We start from the raw sequence: 7,560 nt of genomic DNA, 5'->3' as shown, positions 1-7,560 counted from the left end.
CTTATATAAAACCTTTTAGCTGTGTCAGGACTGCTCATCTCAGATGCTGTTCGTCAGTGTCAAACTTTTAAGCAATTCTTCCTTAAATGTCAGGAAGATCTGGGCAAAGACTCATAAGCATTCAGTCTATCCATGGAAAATTCAAAATTATAGACTCAAATTTCAGCTATCAAATAGTGTGTGGGTTTTTTTGTTGTTTTTTAGTTATACACTTAATTCTGTAGAAATAGAAAAACTTTGAAGAATATCTGTTTGTTGTTGTTGTTTTTGTTTTAATACAGAATCCAATATCCCTTGTCTGATTTAGTTCCCAGTGTTGTTTTATTATACAAATAAAGTAAATACTTTTCTTAAGACTATTACACTTCAGACAAATGTGAACAGGCCACAGTGTAAATTATTACTAGGCCCATGGATTTTCTTGACCTTTTTCTTTCAGAAATTTCCTTATATAATTGTGTCTTTCCTTTTCATTGTTGTTGTTCTGCTATGCTTTTGAAAGGCTTGGATAAAGCAATTTATTTTACTGTATTTTCTTGAATAAAGGGGTTAAACTAATTGTCTAAGGAATCACACTTGACTAAGATCAGACATCATTGTTGGAAGCCTAACACTTAGGATTTTGTGAAGAGAATGAAGAACATAATGAGTATTCCTGTACAGCCAAGGTAAAGTAGCTCTATGTCTGAAAGTTAAGAGAAGCTTCAAGAGGCAGAGGCATCATTTTACCTCTTAATATACCATTCACTGTTTGCACATGATGATCCAAATTTAATGTGAAGAAGCTGTAATTCTTAAAAGAGAAAAACAGCCAAAGGGAAAACTTGTCTTTCAATATACAGCAGACATAGTCACTAAAGGTATAGCTTTAACACTTTAACAAATAAAAGGTCATATGAGTTAATTAGGCTTTTTTTTTTCCCTCTTCCATTTAATAAGAAACAAAGTTACCATGGAGACTGACTGGATAATGCATTCTATTTTGGTACAAAAACACCTTTTAGAAAGAACATATTTAGTGAGGAAATTTCAAAGGCAGTGAGTGCTGTGGAAAAAAAAAAAAGCTTTTTTTTTTTTTTTTGTGAGTGCATTAGTGGTTCTGACCCTGTTGTCTGGGGGTTGCCTGCAAAGATTTCTGTGCTCTCTGTATAATAAATATGTTGGAATAGCAATTTTGGCAAGGGTAGCAGCTATACCTTTGTTGAGATTGCAAACTAACAGTCCATATTATCCATGGATCTGATACTTGTGGCTCCTCCAAACCCTTTGAAACTCCACTCAGTTGCTTTCTAATGCCATAGACCCTAAATTCCCTATGTCTAAGTTGTCTTAGGTCTCACATTATAGCTCCTAACCTACAGTAAGGCCTTCACAGAAAAGAGAGATGGGAGAGAATAATCTTTCTGGACCTCTCTGTATTCATTCTTGCCTCAGGGAGCTGAGCCATGACTAGGAAAAAAGGTGTTAAAAGGAACGTTTTCCCTCTTATTTATTTCTTTGTTTATTTATTTATTTTCATTTGGTATAGGCACCTCATTCAGATGAAGGCCTCCTTGGGTAGGTTTTCTACTGAGACAAATTTTTCTATGCCATTTGCATCTTGATAGGTGGTGGTAAGTACTTTCTCAGGCACCAATCCTCTGTTTCTCCAGACCGTGCTTTGAACGGGTGACTGACTCAGACTACTATTTGCTGAAACACCTAAAAGTTTCCACAAGCCAAGGGGATTGCCATTGCTATTTATAACTATTTTAGTTTTTATGAAAAGAAATTTGTCTTATGGAATATATTGAGACTGTGACTGTATCTCTGAGACTTGTTAACTATTTAGTATTCTAGCTTTATATTTCTCAGTAATATTTCATTCAGGTTATTGGAAGATCCATTCTTTACCTTGAGAAACAGTTCCAAACCCTTTTCTGATTTGTAATTAGGTTTACCTTGACAACAGATTTTTCATGTGGGCTTTCACATGAACTCAGCATGAACTTGCTTCTTCAGTCACAGAAAAACTAATGAAAATAGACAATAATAATAAAAAATTAAATTATATTCAGAAGTGTTTGAAATGTTACTTAATGTTTTTTTCAGTATTCACTCAGTTTCAGAATACTAATGTTTAATAAAAATATATTACCCTTACTCAGAAACCAAGCTTATACATGAATTATAAAATGCATGTAGTAAGAATATTTTGAAGGACAGTCATTATCTGTTCACTAGATTAAATACAAACTGAATGTAAATTACTTATGCAGCCTATCATGTGGAAAACTCTCTACAATGGCAAAGGCCTTTTTTTTTTTTTTTCTCACTGATTTTTAATTCCATTCTTTTTCTTGTACCTAAAACAATTTAAGGAAATAACTGCACATACTCCAGTTTAAATATTTATTTTAAGTAATATACCATTCTTTCAGCATTTATATACACAGAAAAAACCTTGACTGAAAGTGGGCTATTTTAAAGTCTCACAAAGAGTCCTTATCTAGAAGGCAAGGAGGCAAAAACATCTGGATGAGCTTGATTATGGTCTTCAAACAGAGCAGGTAGTAGCTGTGTGGAACCAAGCATAATTTATCATACGAAAGGCTTACTCGGGGCACTTGGTACAAGTGAGACCATTTAGAAAGGAAGTCATTTTTCTTAAATTTATTCCCTGAAGGACAAGAGGAAATATTAAATATTTAATGACTGTGCAGAAAAATAAAATTGCCAACTTTAACTCAATTTCCAAGATTGATTGATGCTGTATTATTTCTACAGCTACATAGGTGACATGTGCCCATAGTTTGTTATAGATGTACAGAATTGTAAGCAAAATATTGGAAATACTACTAACTTTGATACATTTGGTAATTGACCAGAAGAATATTACAGTGTATTTCTTGAACACACAAGCCAGATAAATACTTCCAAAAAGGACATGCTCAGGTTCTCATTAACAGTGATAATGGGAAATTCAAATAAAGTGTTCGTAACATAAAATTGATTTATAATATGCACTTCTAATGATTTTTCCAAGACTTAACTCTTAGCATACAGCTACTTTTAGTATTTCATTGATTTTTGTTTGATATTTACAGAGAAGGGATGAAAACAATTTTGCAGTAGAGTACTAAATAAGTAGTATGTAAGGTCTTAAATCTGTTTAAATATGAATCTATAATACAATTTAAAAAAATAAGGAAGGAAAAGCATCAAAAAGCATCAACAAGAATAAAATTGGATATGTATACAAGAGATCTCTAGTAGTGTTGTTGAAACATAAAATCATCTTTTCTTTCCACCAGCTATACTTCTAAAGGCAAGTAGGAGAGGACTTGTTGAGTGGGAGCCATATTGTCTAGATTAAGTTATCTGACAGTGAGATGTCAAGAATGATCTAATAACCTGTAGGATACTTTAAGATCAAGAGATGAAAGTACACACTACAAAAGAAGAGTTAATATCCCATTTGTTGGACTCTGATCACAAGACAACATAATTATTCTTTTTCTCTCCACTGGTAATAAAAGGAGCCTAAGGTGCCTAGACCTAATTTTCAGATGCGCAATCTAACAGTGACTCATTCCCCTTGTTTCTTGTGAAAACATACTTTCCTTTCAATTTATTCTCCAATTTAGGTACAAGAACTGATATGAAAGAGGAAGAGTTCACTGTGTTTCACTAATACAGAGAACAGACTGAGCATCCCATGATAGCTGGCATCTTGAATTAAAGGCAAGGTTCAGGGAACGTTTTGCTTGTTTTTTTTGTTTGTTTGTTTATGTGTTACATTCATTGCTTATATTACAGCTTTTCATGGATATACCAGTGCTTGAGCTGAGGATGCAAAGTATAGTTACAAGTTCTTTTCTGTAGAATTATAGGTTATTTAGTTACAGTCTTATAGCCAGAAACTGCACTCAAAAAATGAATTCAAAACTGAATTTGTGTGAAAATGATTATCCAAATTCTAGTATATATTCTGTGTGTGCCTTGGGATCGAGTGATTACTAGTGCTCCTCATGTCCTTCCAAACACGTAATGATTAGTAGCCCTAAAAGATAAAGAAAGAGAAGTGTTACTGTTGCCACAATATACCCAATTTGTATATGCATTCCACATAAACTCAATTGTATGGGAAATTATAAAGAAACTCAACACTGAAGAGACCAGAAGTAAAGCATTTCTGTAATGTTATTAATATACGTAAAATCAAACTTCTGACTTGTTAGAGGAAGGATCATGTCCTGTGTTTTGTCAGTTGAACTGCCCTCCTGTGCTATGGCTATGCCCATGCCATGGCTGGGCTGGGCTTTGATGCTCCACAGGCACCAAAGACACAGAGAGAAAATTACTGGTTGCTGTAATGAACAGTGCTCTACTGGCTGGAAGAGCAGAGATACTGGGAGGCTTTAGAAACATCAAAAAACACATAAAAGCATGGAAACAATAAAATTTCTGAATGAAATTAAGAATTTCTCACCTCTCAAACTGCCTCATGCTGGTCACTGCTGGTTCCAAATGGCTCCACAATCAGCTGTGCTGACCCACCCTTTGATGAAACCCCATCCTTTCAGAGGAGTCTGTGGCACCGTGGCTCAGGCACATTTCATCTCCTGCAGCCATAGACAGGAGAAGACTTGTGGGGACACATGTGAGGGCTTATCAGAGGATACAAGGAGGGACAGAAGGTGCTTTCCCTAAGTGTTTATTTAATGTTTGTCTCTTTTGTTTCCCAACAACTGAATTAGTAATTGAAAACTTACCTTAACTGGCAATAAATAAAATCAAGTGAAATTTCCTGAGTTAAGACTGTTTTGCTCGTGACAATCTGATATTGGGCTTCATTTCAACCAGGTTAACTCAAAACTCACAAAATGAGCTGGTCTGGTGGCAGATGGGACAGAACTCTTTTCATCATCACCTGAATGGAGACAGCATGAGCAGTAAGATAACACATTTCTTCAGTGTCCTGTCAATGAAATCTACCTTTAACTCTAGCCAGAGAGCATAAGTGGGTACAAGGCATGTTCTTATTTCACAGTTCAAACCTCTGCTAACACCTGCAGAACAAGCAAAGCTATTTGGCTTTTTCCTCTCTTTGTACAGATAATCCTTACATGACGTTTACAAGATTCTCCACTCTTTCACTTTGCATGATTATGCTTCCATGTATATAATCATATCCATATCTATGAGAACCATTTCCAAAAAATATCCTTCTTACTCACACAGACAAGGAACAAAACAAATGCATCAAATCTGCTGCAGCTTCTGTCTGAAAATGCTGGCATCTTCAGCGTCAGCCAAGTGGACTTTTGCCTTGGTATAGGCAAAGTGCTTAAGTTCTATGGTAGGATTGAACATGCTTCTATCAGGGCTGACTACCCACAAATGAGTTAGAAATGCCTATGCCACCCTGGAAATCTTTAGCTGAATCATTTGGTATTGCTCTTCTTATCAGAGAAAAAGGGATTCCTCCAATACTTGCTGATGATAATACATACACCAGACACAGTGCAAATCAACCAATGACAATCTCTTCAATGTTTTCATTTTTCTCTTCCTTTTTTAATCCCAAAAGAACAGGCAGGCATATGTTTTTTTGTTGTTGTTGTTTTTTTTTTTTTTGGGGGGGGTACCCAGTAATTGCATGCTACAAACCTTTTAAATTTTAATTTTAGGGACACACTTATTTTGCTTTAATCTCTGTCTTCTTTTATAGTGTCACTGGAACTCGTTTTACTCAGATTTAATAAAGAAAGAAGACAATGTGTAGACCTCCCCTGTTTGCACTATTGATTTTCCTACATGCAATATTTTTCTTTTCTTCTTCACTGTAAACAACTTCATTATTGTGTTGATGAACAAGTAGGGATGTGCCAAGGCATGCAGCTCAAACTGTTAATTGTTAATGATGTGATTCTTCAAGCAGGAACAGCAGCCCGAGAACACAGGGTTTGTTTTTAGTAATTTACAGAATTTACATCTGTGTTCATCACTCCAGTGTAATTTAAAATATGAAGTAAGAAACACATTTTGTACACAATTTCAGCATTTGATGAATGCAAGTCTATTATAAGTAGTGGCATGCTTTGCTTAGGTAAATAATTTTGAGAACTTGGTTCAGTTATCCGACATTTTCCAAAAAAAAATTAAAAAAAAAAAAGAAAAACAATAGTAATTCAATAGATGGGTATACATCTATGCATCCTGTGGAGGATCAGCTTCTGACATTTTAAGGATTTGCATTATAGACAGGGGAGAATATCTTTTTCCCAGGGTTTATCCCATAGGCTTAGACTGCTGTTTGTAGAAGCAAGTAGAAAAAAGCAACAACTTAAACCTAACAAAAGATGTGTTTTTGACAGAAATAGCAATTGAACAGAAACATGAGCACACAGAGCTACAAAACAGCTCAAAAAATGCCATTTAATATTAAGACTAGATATTTTCACAGCATCCAAATCCTCTTGAAGCCTGACTGGACTGTTCCTCTACTGTATCACTGAAGGAAATGTGAGTAGGAATTTTACCTCACCAGTTCCCATGTTGGATTTCTTCCTACTGTCTTCAAAACCTGGGATCAAGTGTCCAAGTTGTTCTTTCAAATATCTTAAACTCAGCCCAAATTCAGGCTGCCTACAAACTCCACCTGCCCTTGTGACTTGGCATATGAAAATGTTCCTGGGAAAGGCTTGGTGTCCTGTCGAGGAAGGACCCAAATCATTTGTTCCACCTGACATACTCACTGCAAGGTTTCCTTCAAGAATGCCAGCTGTATAGCCTCCTACTGCTAACTTATAATTAAGTTGCTACTAATAATAACTATATTATTCTTAGTAGTAATCCTTATAATTAATTAATATGAAACTGTTTGGGCTTGAGTCTGCCCTATGGCAATGAAGGCACAGTCTTATAAAATTACAGCAGGGTTTTTTCCATCCTGCATGCCTTCATGTGCAGAACAGAACCCCAAACCAGTTAAAAATTGGATGTGTATTTAACTAAAGTGTACATGGAAATCATGCAAAATTTCTCAGTCCATCTTTTAGTGATGAAAGTAATTTACAGCATCTCTTTTCACTTAGGTGTCTTACTACTCAATCAATCTAGAATGTAATACTTTCCTCTTTACTGTATCTGCATTTATAAATTTGAATTGAGTTTAGTTTACCAACTTTATTTCAAATTTATTTTGCATTAAATTTTTTTGAAATAATTGTAGACAATAAAGGTTAGTTGTTTTGTTGTTGTTGTTGTTGTTGTACAATATGTCTTCACTGGAGACACTTTAAAAAACAAAATAAATGCCCATACGACAAGCTGTTTTAAAAATTGCTTTTAGCAAATGTAAATACAAGTGAGAATTAAACCACTATATCCTGAATGGAAAAAAAAAGCATTACAGCTTTGTTGGTATGAAGGGAAAAGGCCTGTATTCCATATTTGATACCCAAGCCAAAAATTGAGCAGTAGCTTTTTTTTTTTTTTTCCAAATTGAATTATAGCCTGTTTTGTGGTTCAGTTTCAAACTTTTAATCACATTCACTATACTCTCTGAACACCAAT

General features: G+C 34.9%; 1 long non-coding RNA gene across 1 annotated transcript; it reads right to left on the bottom strand.

The window, feature by feature from the left end:
- Positions 1 to 2,280: 2,280 nt before the first annotated feature.
- Positions 2,281 to 6,769, bottom strand: LOC308181778. Its single transcript, XR_013941578.1, has 4 exons — positions 6,525 to 6,769; positions 4,755 to 4,912; positions 4,472 to 4,604; positions 2,281 to 4,042 (listed from the first exon to the last, which is right to left on the bottom strand). It is a non-coding gene; the product is annotated as an uncharacterized lncRNA (long non-coding RNA).
- Between the last annotated feature and the right edge of the window lie 791 nt (positions 6,770 to 7,560).

This window comes from Anser brachyrhynchus (genome assembly GCF_964034855.1).
Source record: "Anser brachyrhynchus genome assembly, chromosome: 1".
Classification (NCBI taxonomy): Eukaryota; Metazoa; Chordata; class Aves; order Anseriformes; family Anatidae; genus Anser; species Anser brachyrhynchus.
Note: the sequence above shows the minus strand (reverse complement) of the source record. Positions and strands in the feature narration are given on the sequence as shown.